Below are 21,426 nucleotides of genomic sequence, written 5' to 3' on the forward strand. Positions count from 1 at the left end.
CGAGGGCGAGACTTCGATCTTCGGAAGCCTCCCAAGGAAGATGGCTGAGCATGGGACATTCCCTTCGGTCATAAAGACAAGCTACGAGGTGCCACATCATATGGGCCTCCAACAACAAGGCGGTGACAAGAAGGTCAATCTAGGGCCATCCCCTTCGACCACGGCGACGAGCATGAACCTCTACAACCACTTGAAGACGGCGCCCATATTGGACTCATACTCCGAGTCAAGCTACGAGACCGCACATGAGACCTTTTCTTTGGTCTTAGAGGAGAGTGCTGATGTGCCATCTTCAGCCTTCATCCATGGCTACAACCACGACATGATTGAGCATGGAGACATTTGCACCAACATCTCTCCGACACCCGCATATAAAGAGATGCCACAATTCCCATGTGAGGAGAGCCACCCCACCATGAGTGACATGAGTGACTCCACCATATGTGACATTGAGTGCATTTCCTATTAGAGGATGAGTGTGACCACCACTAGCCCCACACTTGAGAGCATGCCACACATCCTATGTGAGGTTGAGAGCCATTTGAGTGACTCCACCAACCATATGAGTGAGAGCATCCAAGAGGGAGTGAGTGAGCCACCACACTTAGTGAGTGAGGTAGTTGACATGGCATGTGAGGCCACTATGCTCTCTAACAACTTAACCTCTACTCCGAGTGTGTTTTGTTTGGTGCTAGGTCTCCTACTTGATGACACGCCTATCCTCGACGAGTCCATGCCTCCAATGGAGACAACGATGGCCATGGTGGAAGAAGATGCACCCCCACATGGTTCCATCAAGATGAAGATGACCACGACTTGGTCTTCGACACCTCACCTACGACACATGAGCGATGCTCCAAAGGTAACATAGGTGATGGTGCTCCTCTTGTCCCACTAGTGGACTATCTCATGAATGATTGCTTGCATGATGTTGACACACCTATTCCCATGCTTCATGCTAGTGCGACTTCTTCATGTCATGACTTACCTATTTATGATGAATATGATGACAAGCATGTCGAGTTGCCTAGTTGTGATGCTATGCTCCATAGGATATCATGTAAAAATTCTATTGGTCACATCGTGTTTGACAATCCATTAAACTTGTCATATGCTATGAGTGAGATATCCCATATCTCATCATTTCAATCTCAACATAGAAACTATGCATGCCCCATTACAATAAATCCCATTTTCACTTATGACATAGATAATGAGATGATGGTCATTGGCTTTTGTTTTTCATGTGATGATATTGCCATGCTTCCTTTACATGATTTGCGCAATTCATCTACTATGCCATGCCATGATCACATTGTTCCAAATATGCATTGTTTAGGATGTTGTCAATATTCTCCATGTGATGTTTCCATTAATGCTCATAAGGAGACCCCCATAGTTTCCTCATACATATTAGGAGATTTTGATGCATTCCATACTTTGCATGATTCCCATAATTGCTTGCACCATATGCATTCCATGAATAACAATGCTCTACATATTTCCCATGATGCATTACACAATTTGGGTCTCCATTATGCTATACATAACAACAAACCTATAATGATGGATGACATGTTTCTCTATCATGCATCACATTTATTTGAGCATTGGATATTTTGTGCTAACCGACACAAGCACGTGCACATCATGATGGATGATGTGTACATATATCACGCACACACAATTTTCCCTTTGTCTTTGTTTTGTGTAGGTACTCCCGTATACTCGTCAACCTCTCAATCCCAAGAGTTGACGAAACGAGCTCTTGAGAGCAAAGATGACTTGGGATCCCGTGAACTATCCTTCCCACCGCTCTCTTCGCGCAACAACTACACGCATCTCTCTTACTTGGATCTCACACGACTATGGGCTATATACCGCTCTCTTGCTCATTTTACCGTGTTCACTTTGCATGTTATTCTTGCTTCTATGCCTTTGCCATGCAATTGTGACCCTTGCTTGCATCTACCCATGATTCACAATTATGCTACTCCTATGTGTATTTGCATGCTTGGTGGAGATCCTTGTTGCTATTGCCATGATTATCATGTGCCTCATGCTATTGATGGTATTTTGCTCATATCTTGCCTTCATGCTTGTGATATGTCACGTGCATTATTCATGCCCACCATTTGCACACATGACATACTTGACATGATTCCTTCTAGTACGTTGCATCTTCGCACTACTAGCTTGCTTGCCTTGATTCACATGATTGCTTGCTTTGTCGCATCACCCATGTTCCATTCTTACTTGCTTTCTTGGGTGGATAACGTATATGTTCATGGCTTTCACATGATATATTTTGTTCATTGTCGCTTGCCTCCAATTGTTGCATCTATGCTTATTGATCGTGGAGACTTGGACACTTTACTTGTGATGCATGCTTGGTTGATTGATCCTATTGTATTTGGTTATTCTCGCATCATCATATGCCTCCATACTATGAAGTGCTCCCTTGTCCTTTCTTATGATGAGCATGATGCATACACTTGTTGGGTATTTTACCACACGAATGATAGGTTTTGCATCTCCGCTAACCTCATTTGTTTTTCCGAGTGTTTGTCATGTTCTTTCATGTTGAAGGATTCACAAGGCGATACCGTCATGAGACAATTTGGTCATGTGAAGGCATACACAATGTGCAACACCAACATTTGCGAGAATCTCCTAAAGGTGAACTCCTTCCCTTTGATCCATCCTCAAATATGCATATTGGATGGGTCACTCTTTCATTGTTGTTTCCTTCTTCTTGTCTACATGTTACATCTATTGGATGGAGGACCGACATTGGAGATGGAACCCATCAACCTTCAAGTTGAGGAGCGCTCGGACTTATTGGATGCACCTTCGAACCTCCACTCATGCCACGACATTGAGCATTGGTATACCAACACCTCCATATTTGTTGATTGTGTTCACACATGTCATGCTCGATGGACATATCATACACATGACAAATTTGCATCTTATGCATGGATTGACTCACATCATGATTGCCTTGTTGCATCTTGTATTCCCATGTCATCCATGATATATGAGCTTGTGCATTTCATTAGCAAATTTGTTGTGATATACCTTGATGGCATATTCATACATCATGATCTTATTGCCTACCATCAACTGCACGATCACATCACATTGAGCATCCATTACCATATTCATGCTATTGATAAACCGTCTCACTATGACATCATTTTGCACCATGGTTGCATTGATTACATTCACAATACATATGTGTGCACAATGAATGCTTTTGCTCCCATGAATGCTTTGCATACCATTCCATATCTTTTGGATAAGCTTCATGCACCTTGTCATGATCAATCTTGTCGCACAGACTCTTTCTTATTTGATGGACACTTTGTGTGCGCTAACCATTGTATTTCCAAGTGTCGTTTGTGTTTGCTCTTTTTGCATGTATACCACTCCGGCGACACCTTCGAGTACTTGGATTGCGCCATGTCTTCCTCTTCGTCCAACTATAAGTCCGTCCACGACAACCGTTTCCATGGTGATGAGGTTTTCGATCCGAGGTCGGATCTTTCCCAAGGGAGGGGAGATGATGCAGAGCATCCTACGATCATCCGCATGTACACTCAAGCATACGCCTTTGGACCTAAGGTGAACTCCCTCCTTTCCGAATCTTCCCTTTCCGCATGTAATACATGGATGCTACTTCAAGCGCAAACCTTGTGCATACTTAGGTACACCCGAGGAGTCCAAGGAGAGCCCAAGGACCAAGGCCAATCAAAGGAAGGAGAAGAAAGAAGAGTCTGCTGCTACAGCAACCAGACATCTGACCATGGCTCGGACATCCGGCCCTTCACGAGCCGTCGGACATCCGGCCCAGGTCCCGGAAATCCAGACACCACCGAACCCGAGAGCAACAAGACCAACCCCGCCAGCCCGGACATCCGGCCCTCCACAAACGCCCGGACATCCAGCCCGTCGCCCGGACATCCGGCCTTCCCTGCCTGCGTGCAGTGCATCTGGACCAAGGCCCATGTACCCCTTTGCCCCTTAGACTATATATACTCCCCCTCCACCTACGTTTTAGGGTTAGCGTTGTGATAGCTCATTTGAGAGATAGAGCTTCGCTCATCCATATCGGATCTACTCCACGAGAGAGACCGTGGCTCCTCTACGGAGAAGATCCACCTTGGATTCAAGACCCCTCATGGGAAGATCCCCTTGTGGATTCAAGACCTCCTAATGGAGAAGAACCGGTTACCTCTTGTATCGTCCGTTGTTGACTTTGGATCTTGTATCTCCCTTTGTGTTCATGGATCTAGCGCATGTGTGATCATTCTTGTTGGTTTGAGTGTTCTCTTGTGTCCCCCTTGTGATTTTCCCCTCGTTTCCCTCCTCGTGTTCTTCGTGTTCATCACGGGATTCACTCCTTTCGTGAAAGATCGGGCCACTAGGGTTCTACCCTACATCAACAAGCCCAACTCGAGTGCCTCCACGATGAGCGAAAAGAAGAACTTAGTTCTATTTGCCACCAAAAGTGAGATAAGAGGAGTGTGTAAGAACCCATCTAGTGTCCTACACTATGTCCTTTTCTGCAAGGACGACACAACACAAGCTAACACCTCTCACGCTCTAGCTTTAGTGCTGTCTTCTCTTTTACAGGAATTTCAAGATCTTTTCTCCGACGAGCTACCTCCGGGACTACCTCCACTATGAGACATCGAGCACCGCATCGACCTCATCCCCGGAGCACCTCTTCCGAACAAAGCTCCATACCGCGTCAACCCTGAAGAAACCAAAGAAATACAAAGGCAAGTAAAGCATCTCATAGACCATGGACATGTGCGCGAAAGTTTGAGCCCTTGTGTCGTCCCGATCATTCTTGTACCAAAACAAGACGGTAGCTTTCGCATGTGTTCCGATTGTAGACCTATCAACGCTATCACCATTCACTATAGGTATACCATTCCATGCCTTGATGCTATGCTTGATGAACTTAGTGGTGCCACTATATTTTCCAAGATTGATCTTAAAAGTGGTTACTATCAAATTCGCATACAAGAGGGTGATGAATGGGAAACCACTTGCAAAACAAAGTTTGGTTTGTATGAGTGGTTTGTCATGCCTATGGGTTTATCAGAAGCACCGGGTACTTTCATGCGTCTTATGAATCATGTCTTTCGCCCTTACATTGGTGAGTTTGTTGTGGTCTACTTCGATGATATCCTTGTTTATAGCAAATATCTTCAAGATCGTGTCACCCATGTTCGTACCATTTTGCAAACTCTTCGAAAAGAGCGTCTATATGCTAACATCGAAATGTGCCTTTTTGGCGCTGATAAGCTTGTTTTCTTGGGCTTTGTAGTTTCCTCTAAGGGTGTTCATGTTGATAACTCTAAGATCAATGCTATTAAAACTTGGCGCCAACCAACCAATTTGCAAAAAGTGCGTAGTTTCCTTGGTTTAGCCGGTTTCTATCATAGATTTGTCAAGGACTTTAGAACCATTGCTTCACCTTTGCATGCTTTGAGCAAGAAAAATGCGCCTTTTGTTTGGGGACCATCCCAAGACACCGCTTTCAATGAGCTTAAGAAATTGCTTACTCATGCTCCCGTGCGTGCATTACCCAACTTTGACAAACCTTTTGAAATTCATTGTGATGCTAGTGGTAATGGCATAGGAGGTGTGTTAACGCAAGAGAAGTGCCCAATTGCTTATTTTAGTGAGAAACTTTCCGGAGCTCAACTCAATTACCCCATCTGTCGGTGTCAAAACCGGCGGATCTCGGGTAGGGGGTCCCGAACTGTGCGTCTAAGGCGGATGGTAACAGGAGGCAGGGGACACGATGTTTTACCTAGGTTCGCGCCCTCTTGATGGAGGTAATACCCTACGTCCTACTTGATTGTTCTTGATAATATGAGTAGTACAAGAGTTGATCTACCACGAGATCAGAGAGGCTAAACCCTAGAAGCTAGCCTATGGTATGATTGTATGTTGTCCTACGGACTAAAACCCTCCGGTTTATATAGACACCGGAGGGGGCTAGGGTTTACACAAGGTCGGTTACAAAGGAGGAGATATACATATACGTATTGCCTAGCTTGCCTTCTACGCCAAGTAAAAGTCCCATTCGGACACGAGATGATGTCTTCAATCTTGTATCTTCATAGTCCAACAGTCCGGCTAAAGGATATAGTCCGGCTATCCGGAGACCCCCTAATCCAAGACTCCCTCAGTAGCCCCCAAACCAGGCTTCAATGACATCAAGTCCGACACGCAATATTGTCTTCGGCATTGCAAGGCGGGTTCTTCTACAAATTTTGAATGTTTGTCAAGTAGTGTCCGACACCATAAATGTTGGACTTCTTGGCTTCTGCGCCCAATAAGGGCTATCTTCCACGCGTTGAATGAATACGAGGAGCCAGGGTGTTTTTACATTCGCCCGCTAGCCAGATAAATAAATTTTCTATTAAAGGGATGGGGATTCTTAGATCCAATCCATACCATCCTCCCACAGCGAGAATCCATCGGAGCGTGCTTCGGAAAAATCCACTCCAACATGGCCGACCACCGCAGCTCCTCCTCTCACCCCCGTAGCCCTAAGCCCGGTGATTGGGAGAGGTGTTCTGTCTCACACAATCGATTAGTCAAACTGCAGACTCAGGGATTTCTCCCTCCAGCGTATATGGTTCCCGTCCGAGCCGGGCTCGCCACCTACAATGGCGAGGAGCAAGCGGAGAGCTTCCCCAGCCCCTCTACGGGGGAGCGGGTGTGCCTTGTTCCTTACTTATTAAGGGGACTTGGATTTCCGATTCATCCGTTCCTCTGCGGGCTCCTGGAGTTTTACGGCCTCCAACTGCATAATTTCACCCCTCCTTCCATATTACACATCGCCGGCTATGTTGCCCTTTGCGAGTTATTCCTGGGCTGCGAGGCTCATTTCAAGCTGTGGAAAAGGTTATTTTGCCTCGTCCCCCGCACACAGAAGGGGTCACTTTATCAAGTGGGCGGAGCCAAAATATGGCGCATCACCGAAACCGGATACATGTCCGGTACTCCAAAGAAGACGTCCGAAGACTAGCCTTCAGAATGGTTTTATATGGAGGACGTCCCCCTTCCGGACCCTGTTCGGCGGGGTCTTCCTGAGTTCAACAATGCTCCTCTGAAGAAACACCAAAGCTGGCGCCCACGGAGCCCCCAGGAGGAAGACAACGGAGAAGTCCTTTACCTGATGAACCGGATTAAAGCGCTAGCTCAATCAGGATGGATAGTAATCGAGGTTATGTCAATATGCATAATGCGGAGAGTGCATCCACTTCAATATCGAGGGCACCCCCTCTGGTGTTTTAACGGGGAAGATGATGCCACCCGTTGCGGGCATAAGGGTCCGGACACCGCTGCTACTTTAGCAAAAATTTTGTCCGAGTTGTTCAAGGGAGAGGAAGAGGAGTTCATCCGCATCAAGCCACGGGATGGATTCTCCATGTACAACCCTCCAAGCTGGGTGAGTTCTATCTCCTTACTCCCATTCTTCCCGCATACTTTGTCGTAGGTACTCACCTTGCCATTTTACGGCAGGAACTGTGAAAAGCCATAAGGGAGGTCAACAGCCCATCTCCACAACCAGAGGACCCTGACCGGGCCCTCGGTCCCGGACTCGAAGAAGATCCGGACATATTCGTGGAGCTGATAGACCGGCAGTTCTATCAATTAAGCTGTGATGACGCCATGGTGGCCATTACGACCGACTATCCCGGACTGCTCCCTGCGTCGCACGTAAGAAAAACCAAAATCCCAACTCCAAAAACTAGGATCCCCTTTTATACACTTCACCTACCATATACATATGGTGTTTTACAGGGAAGGCATTCGGGACGCCGTGCCGAACCTGCATCAACTCGCCAACAAGAGGCACCGAGGCCGGGTAGGCCAAAAAGGAAGGCGGTCAGGATGGAGACGCCAGCGCAGAGGTATGAAAAAAACCCTGCTCCGTGGTTGTCGTCTTTCTCAAAATGTAATGACGTCCATGTTTCTTTAATAGAAAAAACGCTCCCCGGAATATGTCTGGCGAGGCTGCCGATCATGCTTCCACCAGTCGGGCTCCAGGGCCGGACATAGAGGCGGAAGCCGACATGGGGCGGACGCTGGATACTCCTCCTACAGAGGACGCGGATAGACTATCCGCTACAAATTCAGAAGTGGAGAGCGCCATGAATCATAGGCGTCGCCGGGCCGTACTCCTTGACGCTTGCTTCTCACCAGAGGCATTTGATGCCTTCAATTTTGGAGACATGTACCTCCGTGCTGCTCAAAATGGTCTAGCCAAAGCCACAGACCAGTATGTAAGGGATGTACGGGCAAGCAAATCTGACGATTATATGTATCAGTAGCCCCTGAGACTTGAAACAGTTGGCACAACTGATTTAAGGATCATTTGTTGTGTAGGTTCTTACAGAGAAGAATACTCGACTGTCACAGGAGCTGGAGGAATGCAAGACCCAACTTCGGGCCGCCGTTGCCGCATTGAAGGAACCTAAAAAGTCCCCACCTGGTAACATTTGTTTCAAAGAATGATAGGTACCACATAGCACGCGGCGTGGCTGCAGATCTAACAATAGATATTGCAGATGACTCCGAAGAGAATCCGGAGGACCAACATGTCGTACGACAGCTAAAGGCTGGCGAACGCGTGCTGACTAAGGTCAGGCGGGAGAAAAACAATCTCCAAGACGCCAATACCAAGCTGAGCGTGGAACTGAAAGATGTTCGAGCTCAGCTTGCGGACTCCGAGAAGGAGAATAAGCGGCTTCGACGCGGCATTTTTAGTAAGTGCTTGAACGAACCCTTAAAAGGGTGCGGCGGAGAAGCCGTCTAACAGAGTTATGTCTGCAGGTATGCTGACGGGTCGTCCCGTGGAGGAGATGCCCGGGTCTACGGGTGATCTTCTACCCGAGCTCTCACAACTGCACGAACAAGTTCGGCAGGTGATGCAAGGTATTGCCCAGGCCCTGTGGCCATCCGTGTCCCTGCCAGCAGGCATTGGAGAGCTTGCGGAGAAGCTCAAGGGAGCACGGCGGCGCTTCCGACTATGGAAGATATCGGCCTGCCGTCAAGGTGCCAGGGTAGCTTGAGCCATGGTGAAGACGCGGTATACCAAGGCTGACCCAAACCACATGGCCGAGGTCGGACCTGTGGGGCCCGATGGGAAAGAGATCCCCGTTAGCTTAGTGCATGTGCAAGTAGAATTAGCCGCAAAGTATTCCCAACATGATTGTAGGCTAGACTGCCTGTTGGATGGTATAGAAGAGGAATTTAGTCAGTCTACATGACTATGTAATTAATGTGACATGTATAATGCCTTCTAGCCGGATTGTAAATCATTTGTCATGGCGGAACTTTTCGCTTCAACCTCGGGACCCGATAGTCCGGAGTGTATCCGAATACCCGCTCAGTTATATAAGAACTGGGGTATGCGTGGAAACCAGGCGTAGGGGTCATTAGTGCTTGAACAGACAAGTACCCAACTAGTTATGTTATATTACATGGGTAGCAAGAAACATCTTCGAGGGAGAATAGTTCCATTAAGGGTTCCTTTCCCTGGGTACGCATGCCCCAAAGTGCATGTCCGGACCGCGAGAGGAAACGCAGGCAAAAACATCTGGGGGCACATATGGAAAATAAATAAAAATCATCTTTTGTTCACCGACCGAATATTCCCTTGAGAATGCTAGCTTTCGGCTTCACCCAGTCCGAGGTACACATTCGGCTGACCCGGTAGTAACAATCGTAGAGGTGCTCCCCTTATGCTCTAGCCGAATTAACGGGACCGTAGGGCATAAATACAAGAGCCAGGCAACCCAGCTTGGCCAAAACTTAAGTCATATCGATGCATATAATGGCGAAGAAAAGGTACATGCAGAAGAATAACACATGTGCGGGGCATGAAGCCTAGATAAATAATTAAGCTTCTGTGTAAGAAGCCCCCAGGTATAATGAGCGTGGTTAGCGCGTCAATAGTGTGCAAGCAAGGCACAAGTTGGCCCCTAAAGGCCTTGAGAAAGAATAAAAGAAAGAAAGAGAAAAAAGACAGATAATGTATATGCGAAAAATGGACAGAGGAAGGAGACGGACATAGAGTCCGACACTAGGCGTAGAATCTTCGGAGCCTGGCTGCGTTCCATGGGTTCGGCTGAAGTTGATTATTCGATGCATCCCGCAGATGGTACGATCCACCGGTCAGAACTTGGTCAATAATGAAGGGACCCTCCCATTTGGGCTCGAGCTTGGTCTTTTTCTTCTCTGGCAGGCATAGAACTAGCTCGCCAATGTTATAAGTTTTGGCCCGTACTTCTCTGCTTTGGTATCTTCGAGCTTGTTGCTGATAGAATGCGGAACGGGCTTTTGCCATGTCGTGCTCCTCCTCCAGGGTGTCCAGACTGTCCTGCCAATCGAGATCGGCTTCTCTTTCTTCGTACATGCGCACTCGAGGTGAGTCATGAATTATGTCGCAGGGCAGAACCGCCTCTGTGCCGCACACCATAAAGAAGGGTGTGTATCCGATAGTATGATTCGGCGTGGTCCGCAGCCCCCAGAGTACGGAGTCGAGCTCCTCTACCCAGTGCGTGTTAGACTCCTTCAAGGACCGCACTAATCTGGGTTTGATGCCGCTCATGATAAGACCATTTGCTCGCTCAACTTGGTCGTTGGTTTGTGGGTCATAGACAGAAGCATAATCAAGCTTGATGCCCATGTTGCTGCACCAGAGTTTTACCTCGTCGGTCGTAAAGTTCATGCCGTTGTCAGTGATGATGCTGTGGGGGACGCCATAATGGTGTACAACCCCGGATATGAAGTCTATCACCGGTCCAGATTCGGCCGTTTTAACAGGTTTGGCTTCTATCCATTTGGTGAATTTATCCACCATGACCAGTAAGTATTTTTTCTTATGGGTTCCCCCTTTAAGGGGTCCAACCATGTCAAGCCCCCAGACCGCGAAGGGCCAGGTAATGAGGATTGTTTGGAGGGCGGTGTGTGGCATGTGGCTTTGGTTTGCAAAAAGCTGGCAACCGACGAAGCGTTGGACCAAGTCCTGTGCATCTACCCGGGCCGTCGGCCAATAAAAACCTGTATGGAAGGCCTTGCTTACAAGGGCCCGGGCTGCAGCGTGGTGGCCGCCAAGTCCGGCGTGAATTTCTGCCAAAAGTTTCCGCCCTTCCTCTTGGAGATGCACCTTTGAAGGACTCCGGTAGTGCTTTTTTTATACAGCACTCCCTCATGGACCCTGTAGGCTTTAGATCGCCGCACTATGCAGCGTGCCTCATTTTGGTCCTCGGGAAGTTCCTGCCTAGTTAGGTAGGCCAGGAATGGTTCTTTCCACGGGGCGATGATGGCCATTATTACGTGGGCTGAAAGTGTTATTTCGGTGGCAGAGCCTCCGATTATGTCAGAGTGTTCGGTATCGAGCATTTTGGTCGGTTCCGGACTATTGTTACTGGTGTCCCTTTCCCATACCACGAATGGCTTAAACAACCTTTCCAAAAATATGTTGGGGGGGGGATCGCATCACGTTTTGCGCCGATGTGGGCGAGGATATCCGCCGCCTGATTGTTTTCCCGAGCCACATGGTGAAATTCGAGCCCCTCGAACCGAGCTGACATCTTTAGGACGGTGTTGCGATAGGCCGCCATCTTCGGATCCAAGTCTTCATTTATTTGGGATATTGCAAGGTCGAATCCCCACAAACCTCCAAGCGTTGAATGCCCATGGAAACTGCCATCCGGAGACCATGTAACAGGGCTTCGTATTCGGCTGCGTTGTTGGAGTCTGTATACAGTATCTGTAGTATGTATTGAACTGTATCCCCGGTTGGGGACGTCAGGACGACGCCAGCCCCCAGACCAGCCAGCATTTTGGAGCCGTCGAAGTGCATGATCCAATTGGAGTATGCACCGTACTCTTTAGGGAGTTCGGCTTCCGTCCATTCGGCGACAAAGTCGGCCAATAGTTGTGATTTAATGGCTCGCTGGGGTTTGTATGTTATGTCGAATGGGAGGACCTCAATGACCCATTTGGCAATCCGGCCCGTGGCGTCGCGGTTGTTTATAATATCATTAAGTGGCACTTCCGAGGCTACTGTAATTGAACACTCTTGAAAGTAGTGTCACAGCTTCCGGGATTCCATGAATACCGCATAGGCTATCTTTTGATAATGTGGGTACCGTGATTTGCATGGAGTGAGGACAGTGGATACATAATATACCGGCTTTTGAAGGGGGAATTAATATCCGTCCGCTTCGCGTTCGACAACGAGCACTGCGCTTACAACCTGATGAGTTGCCGCAATATACAACAACATTGGTTCGCCGATGTTAGGCGCGGCCAGGATTGGGTTGGTTGCCAGTATGGCTTTTATTTCTTCCAATCCGGCTGTGGCAGCGTCCGTCCACTCGAAGTGTTCGATGCACCGAAGGAGGCAATAAAGGGGTAATGCCTTTTCTCCTAAGCGGGAGATAAAGCGGCTTAGAGCCGCCACACATCTGGTTAATTTCTGGATTTGTTTGAGGTTCGTTGGGATAGCCAATTGTGATAGAGCTCGGATTTTGGCCGGATTTGCTTCAATTCCTCTACTGGAGACAATGAAACCCAGGAGCTTTCCGGCTGGTACGCCGAAAACGCATTTTTCCGGATTGAGCTTGATGTCGTATGTTTGGAGGTTGTCGAATGTGAGCCTCAAGCCGTCTATTAGTGAGACGACGTGTTTGGTTTTGACGAGCACATCATCTACGTATGCATCGACTGTTTTGGCCGATCTGTTTCTCCAAACATGTCTGAATCATGTGCTGATATGTTGCTCCGGCGTTTTTGAGCCCAAAAGGCATTGTGTTGAAAGAGAAGGGGCCGTATGGTGTGATAAATGCCGTTGCGGCTTGGTCGGACTCCGCCATCTTGATTTGGTGGTAGCCAAAGTATGCATCGAGGAAACACAATGAATCGTGTCCTGCGGTAGCATCGATAATTTGATCAATGCGGGGGAGGGGGAAGGGATCCTTTGGGCAAGCCTTGTTGAGGTCCTTGAAATCGACACATATGCGCCAGGATTTGTCCTTCTTTGGTACCATCACCAGGTTTGCTAGCCAGTCCGGGTGTTTTATTTCTCTAATGAATCCGGCCTCCAATAACTTGGCTAGTTCCTCTCCCATAGCTTGTCTCTTAGGTTCAGAGAAACGCCGAAGAGTCTGCTTGACTGGCTTGAATCCCTTTAGAATATTGAGGCTGTGCTCGGCCAGCCTGCGTGGGATTCCTGGCATGTCTGAGGGGTGCCAGGCGAATATGTCCCAATTCTCGCGCAGGAACTCTCCTAGTGCGGCGTCCATGGCGGGGTTTAACTGTGCCCTAATGGAGGCTGTTTTTGTGGGGTCCGTTGGGTGGACTTGGAATTTGACTATTTCATCTGCTGGTTTAAAAGAGGTGGACTTGGATCTCTTGTCCAGTATCACGTCGTCCCTGTCCACTGTGGAGCGTAGCGCAGTTAATTCCTCGGCTGAAAGGGCTTCGGATAATGCCTCGAGGGCCAATGCGGCTGTTTTGTTTTCGGTGCGGAGTGCTGTGTCCGGATCACTAGCGAGAGTGATGATTCTGTTGGGCCCGGGCATTTTGAGCTTCATGTACCCATAATGGGGTATGGCTTGGAAGATCGTGAACGCCTCCCGCCCTAAAAGGGCGTGGTATTCACTACTGAACGGGGCCACTTGGAATGTAATTTCTTCGGACCTATAGTTCTCCGCCGTGCCGAATACCACATCTAGTGTGATTTTCCCAGCACAGCGTGCTTCCCGACTAGGGATGATTCCTCTGAAGGTTGTGCTGCTTTGCTCAATGCGGTTCCAGTCTATTTCCATTTTTTGAAGAGTTTCCTCATAGATGAGGTTCAATCCACTGCCGCCGTCCATGAGTACTTTGGTGAGTCAAAAGCCATCCACAATTGGACTGAGGACCAGTGCAGCTGGTGCTCGGGCTGTTCGGAATTTAGGTTCATCACTGGCATTGAAGGTAATAGCCGTGTCACTCCATGGATTTATTGCTGCCACGTGGCAGATTTCGGCAAGGCTGTGGAGTGTTCGCTTGCGCCTATTATTTGATGCGAAGGTTTCAAAGACTGTTAATACCGTATTGTTATCCCCGGGATGGTGCTCTATGGCATCTGGGATGAGAATATCCTCACCACTTTTGGCCACCTGCTGGAGTACCCAACATGCTCTAAGGCTGTGTGTTGGTATGGTATCCGCTGTACTATGAATTTTGCAGGGTCCGTTGAGCCACCCCTCCAATACGGTTCCACGCCCTGTAGATGGTTTTTGTTTCTTTGTAATTAACCCGGGTCTCTTATGATAGTGCACCCTTTTACTTCGGACTGGGTGTATATTTGGAGCCGGATTAGCCCAAAATTTCGTTTCGGTTTTCCAGGCACTTTCCATTGCACATACTTTCATACTATGGATGCCAAGTCAGCGAAGCGTGATATGTCACGGCGACTTAAGGCGATAAGGATTCCCTTGTCCGTGCAATTATTGCAGAAAAATGAGACTGCGTCTTTCTCGCGACAGTCCTTAACTGTTGGGGAACGTAGTAATTTCAAAATTTTCCTACGCACACGCAAGATCATGGTGATGCATAGCAACAAGAGGGGAGAGTCTAGTCTACGTACCCTCGTAGACTGACAGCGGAAGCGTTATGACAACACGGTTGATGTAGTCATACGTCTTCACGGCCCGACCGATCAAGCACCGAAACTACGACACCTCCGAGTTTTAGCACACGTTCAGCTCGATGACGATCCCCGGACTCCGATCCAGCAAAGTGTCGGGGAAGAGTTCCGTCAGCACGACGGCGTGGTGACGATCTTGATGTTCTACCGTCGCAGGGCTTCGCCTAAGCACTTCTACAATATTATCGAGGAGTATGGTGGAAGGGGGCACCGCACACGGCTAAGAAAACGATCACGAAGATCAACTTGTCTGTCTATGGGGTGCCCCCTGCCCCCGTATATAAAGGAGTGGAGGAGGGGAGGGCCGACCCTCTCTATGGCGCGCCCTAGGGGAGTCCTACTCCCACCGGGAGTAGGATTCCCCCTTTCCTAGTCCAACTAGGAGTCCTTCCAAGTAGTAGGAGTAGGAGACAAGGAAGGGGAAGAGGGAAGAGAAGGAAGGAGGGGGTGCCGCCCCTCCCCTAGTCCAATTCGGACTAGTCAATGGGGGGGTGCGCGGCCTGCCTCTTCCTCTCCCCTAAAACCCAATAAGGCCCATATACTTCTTCCCCCGTATTCCCGTAACTCCCCGGTACTCTGAAAAATACCCGAACCACTCGGAACCTTTCCGATGTCTGAATATAGTCGTCCAATATATCGATCTTTATGTCTCGACCATTTCGAGACTCCTCGTCATGTCCCCGATCTCATCCGGGACTCCAAACTCCTTCGGTACATCAAAACTCATAAACTCATAATATAATTGTCATCGAAACCTTAAGCGTGCGGACCCTATTGGTTCGAGAACAATGTAGACATGATCGAGACACGTCTCCGGTCAATAACCAATAGCGGAACCTGGATGCTCATATTGGCTCCTACATATTCTACGAAGATCTTTATCTGTCAGACCGCATAACAACATACGTTGTTCCCTTTGTCATCGATATGTTACTTGCCCGAGATTCGATCGTCGGTATCTTAATACCTAGTTCAATCTCGTTACCAGCAAGTCTCTTTACTCATTCTGTAATACATCATCTCACAACTAACTCATTAGTTGCAATGCTTGCAAGGCTTATGTGATGTGCATTACCGAGAGGGCCCAGAGATACCTATTCGACAATCAGAGTGACAAATCCTAATCTTGAAATACGCCAACCCAACATATACCTTCGGAGACACCTGTAGAGCTCCTTTATAATCACCCATTTATGTTGTGACGTTTGGTAGCACACAAAGTGTTCCTCCGGCAAACGCGAGTTGCATAATCTCATAGTCATAGGAACATGTATAAGTCATGAAGAAAGCAATAGCAACATACTAAACGATCGGGTGCTAAGCTAATGGAATGGGTCATGTCAATCACATCATTCTTCTAATGATGTGATCCCGTTAATTAAATAACAACTCTTTTGTTCATGGTTAGGAAACATAACCATCTTCGATTAACGAGCTAGTCAAGTAGAGGCATACTAGTGACACTCTGTTTGTCTATGTATTCACACATGTATTATGTTTCCGGTTAATACAATTCTAGCATGAATAATAAACATTTATCATGATATAAGGAAATAAATAATAACTTTATTATTGCCTCTAGGGCATATTTCCTTCAGTCTCCCACTTGCACTAGAGTCAATAATCTAGTTCACCTCGCCATGTGACTCAACACTAATAGTTCACATCACCATGTGATTAACACCCATAGTTCACATCGTCATGTGACCTATACCCAAAGGGTTTACTAGAGTCAGTAATCTAGTTCACATCGCTTATGTGATGAACACCCAAAGAGTACTAAGGTGTGATCATGTTTTGCTTGTGAGATAATTTTAGTCAATGGGTCTGTCACATACAGTTTCGTAAGTATTTTGCGAATTCTATGTCTACAATGCTCTGCACGGAGCTACTCTAGCTAATTGCTCCCACTTTCAATATGTATCTAGATCGAGACTTAGAGTCATCCAGATCTGTGACAAAACTTGCATCGACGTAACTTTTTACGACGAACCTTTTGTCACCTCCATAATTGAGAAATATTTCCTTATTCCACTAAGGATAATTTTGACCGCTGCCCAGTGATCTACTCTTAGATCACTATTGTACTCCCTTGCTTAACACAGTGTAGGGTATACAATAGATCTGGTACACAGCATGGCATACTTTATAGAACCTATGGCTGAGGCATAGGGAATGACTTTCATTCTCTTTCTATCTTCTGCCGTGGTCGGGCTTTGAGTCTTACTCAATTTCACACCTTGCAACACAGCCAAGAACTCTTTCTTTGACTGTTCCATTTTTGAACTACTTCAAAATATTGTCAAGGTATGTACTCATTGAAAAAACTTATCAAGCGTTTTGATCTATCTCTATCGATCTTGATGCTTAATATGTAAGCAGCTTCACCGAGGTCTTTCTTTGAAAAACTTCTTTCAAAAACACTCCTTTATGCTTTGCATAATAATTCTACATTATTTCCGATCAGCAATATGTCATTCACATATACTTGTCAGAAATGCTGTAGTGCTCCCACTCACTTTCTTGTAAATACAGGCTTCACCGCAAGTCTGTATAAAATTATATGCTTTGATCAACTCATCAAAGCGTATATTCCAACTCTGAGATGCTTGCACCAGTCCATAGATGGATCGCTAGAGCTTGCACATTTTGTTAGCACCTTTAGGATTGACAAAACCTTCTGGTTGCATCATATACAATAAATCCACTAAGGAATGCAGTTTTGTTTATCCATTTGCCAGATTTTATAAAAATGCGGCAATTTCTAACATGATTCAGACAGACTTAAGCATAGATACGAGTGAGAAACTCTCATCGTAGTCAACACCTTGAACTTGTCAAAAACCTTTTGCGACAATTCTAGCTTTGTAGATAGTAACACTACTATCAATGTCCGTCTTCTTCTTGAAGATCCATTTAATCTCAATGGCTTTCCGAACATCGGGCAAGTTAACCAAAGTCCATACTTTGTTCTCATACATGGAGCCTATCTCAGATTTCATGGCCTCAAGCCATTTTGCGGAATCTGGGCTCATCATCGCTTCCTCATAGTTCATAGGTTCATCATGGTCAAGTAGAATGACCTCCAGAACAAGATTACCGTACCACTCTGGTGCGGATCTCACTCTGGTTAACCTACGAGATTCGGTAGTAACTTGATCTGAAGTTACATGATCATCATCATTAGCTTCCTCACTAATTGGTGTAGTAGTCATTGGAACAGATTTCTGTGATGAACTACTTTCCAATAAGGGAGGTACAATTACCTTATCAAGTTCTACTTTCCTCCCACTCACTTCTTTCAAGAGAAACTCCTTCTCTAGAAAGGATCCATTCTTAGCAACGAATGTCTTGCCTTCGGATATGTGATAGAAGGTGTACCCAACAGTCTCCTTTGGGTATCCTATGAAGACATATTTCTCCGATTTGGGTTTGAGCTTATCAGGATGAAACTTTTTCATATAAGCATCACAATCCCAAACTTTAAGAAACGACAACTTTGGTTTCTTGCCAAACCATAGTTCAGATTGTGTCGTCTCAACGGACTTAGATGGTGCCCCTTTTTCAACGTGAATGCAGCTGTCTCTAATGCATGATCCCAAAACGATATTGGTAAATCGGTAAGAAACATCATAGATTGTACTATATCCAATAAAGTACGGTTATGACGTTCGGACACACCATTATGCTGTGGTGTTCTAGGTGGCATGAGTTTGTGAAACTATTCCACATTGTTTTAACTGAAGACCAAACTCGTTATTCAAATATTCGTCTCTGCGATCAGATCGTAGAAACTTTATTTTCTTGTCATGATGATTTTCTACTTCACTTTGAAATACTTTGAACTTTTCAGACTTATGTTTCATCAAGTAGATATACTCATATCTGCTTAAATCATCTGTGAAAGGACAGAAAATAATGATACTTGTCGCGAGCTTTAATATTCATCGGACCACATACATCAGTATGTATGATTTCCAACAAATCTGTTGCTCGCTCCATTGTTCCGGAGAACGGAGTATTTAGTCATCTTGCCCATAAGGCATGGTTCGCAAGCACCAAGTGATTCATAATCAAGTGATTCCAAAATCCCATCAGCATGGAGTTTCTTCATGCGCTTTACACCAATATGACCTAAACGGCAGTGCCACAAATAAGTTGCACTATCATCATTAACTTTGCATCTTTTGGTTTCAATATTATGAATATGTGTATCACTACGATCGAGATCCAATGAACCATTTTCATTGGGTGTGTAACCATATAAGGTTTTATTCATGTAAACAGAACAACAATTTATTCTCTTACTTAAATGAATAACCGTATTACAATAAACATGATCAAATCATATTCATGCTCAACACAAACACCAAATAACACTTATTTAGGTTCAACACTAATCCCGAAAGTATAGGGAGTGTGCGATGATGATCATATCAATCTTGGAACCACTTCCAACACACATCGTCACTTCACCCTTAACTAGTCTATGTTTATTCTGCAACTCCCGTTTCGAGTTACTAATCTTAGCAACTGAACTAGTATCTAATACTGAGGGGTTGCTACAAACACTAGTAAAGTACACATCAATAACATGTATATCAAATATACTTATGTTCACTTTGCCATCCTTCTTATCCGCCAATCACTTGGGGTAGTTCCGCTTCCAGTGACCAGTCCCTTTGCAGTAGAAGCACTTAGTCTCAGGTTTAGGACCAGACTTGGGCTTCTTCACTTGAGCAGCAACTTGCTTGTTGTTTTTCTTGAAGTTCCCCCTTTTCCCTTTGCCCTTTTCTTGAAACTAGTGATCTTGTCAACCATCAACACTTGATGATCTTTCTTAATTTCTACCTTCATCGATTTCATCATCATGAAAAGCTCGGGAGTCGTTTTCGTCATCCCTTGTGTACTATAGTTCATCACGAAGTTCTACTAACTTGGTGATGGTGACTAGATAATTCTGTCAATCACTATCTTATCTGGAAGATTAACTCCCACTTGATTCAAGCGATTGTAGTACCCAGACAATCTGAGCACATGATCACGAGTTGAGCGATTCTCCTCCATCTTTTAGCTATAGAACTTGTTGGAGACTTCATATCTCTCAACTCGGGTATTTGCTTGAAATATTAACTTCAACTCCTGGAACATCTCACATGGTCCATGATGTTCAAAACGTCTTTGAAGTCCCGATTCTAAGCCATTTATGCATGGTGCACTAAACTATCAAGTAGTCATCATATTTAGCTAGCCAAACGTTCATAACGTCTGCATCTGCTCCTGCAATAGGTCTGTCACCTAGCGGTCCATCAAGGACATAATTCTTCTGTGCAGCAATGAGGATAAACCTCAGATCACGAATCCAATCCGCATCATTGCTACTAACATTTTTCAACACAATTTTCTCTAGGAACATATCAAAATAAACACAGGGAAGCAACAACGCGAGCTATTGATCTACAACATGATTTGCAAAATACTACCAGGACTAAGTTCATGATAAATTTAAGTTCAATTAATCATATTACTTAAGAACTGCCACTTAGACAGACATCTGTCTAGTCATCTAAGTGATCATGTGATCCAAATCAACTAAACCATGTCCGATCATCACGTGAGATGGAGTAGTTTTCAATGGTGAACATCACTATGTTGATCATATCTACTATATGATTCATGTTCGACCTTTCGGTCTCCGTGTTCCGAGGCCATATCTGTATATGCTAGGCTCGTCAAGTTTAACCAGTATTCCGCGTGTGCAATTGTTTTGCACCCATTGTATTTGAACGTAGAGCCTATCACACCCGATCATCACGTGGTGTCTCAGCACGAAGAACTTTCACAATGGTGCATACTCAGGGAGAACACTTCTTGACAATTAGTGAGAGATCATCTTAAAATGCTACCGTCAATCAAAGCAAGATAAGATGCATACAAGATAAACATCACATGCAATCAATATAAGTGATATGATATGGCCATCATCATCTTGTGCTTGCGATCTCCATCTTTGAAACACCGTCATGATCACCATCGTCACCGGCGCGACACTTTGATCACCATCGTAGCATCATTGTCGTCTCGCCAATCTTATGCTTCCACGACTATCACTACCATTTAGTGATAAAGTAAAGCATTACAGCACAATTGCATTGCATACAATAAAGCGACAACCATATGGCTCCTGCCAGTTGCCGATAACTCGGTTACGAAACATGATCATCTCATACAATAAAATTTAGTATCATGTCTTGACCATATCACATCACAACATGCCCTGAAAAAACAAGTTAGACGTCCTCTACTTTGTTTGTTGCAAGTTTTACGTGGCTGCTACGGGCTTAAGCAAGAACCAATCTTACCTACGCATCAAAACCACAACGATAGTTTGTCAAGTTGGTGCTGTTTTAACCTTCGCAAGGACCGGGCGTAGCCACACTCGGTTCAACTAAAGTTGGAGAAACTAACACCCGCCAGCCACCTGTGTGCAAAGCACGTCGGTAGAACCAGTCTCGCATAAGCGTACGCGTAATGTCGGTCCGGGCCGCTTCATCCAACAATACTGCCGAACCAAAGTATGACATGTTGGTAAGCAGTATGACTTATATCGCCCACAACTCACTTGTGTTCTACTCGTGCATATAACATCAACACATAAAACCTAGGCTCTGATACCACTGTTGGGG

This window comes from Triticum aestivum, chromosome 4A, assembly GCF_018294505.1.
Source record: "Triticum aestivum cultivar Chinese Spring chromosome 4A, IWGSC CS RefSeq v2.1, whole genome shotgun sequence".
Lineage (NCBI taxonomy): Eukaryota > Viridiplantae > Streptophyta > Magnoliopsida > Poales > Poaceae > Triticum > Triticum aestivum.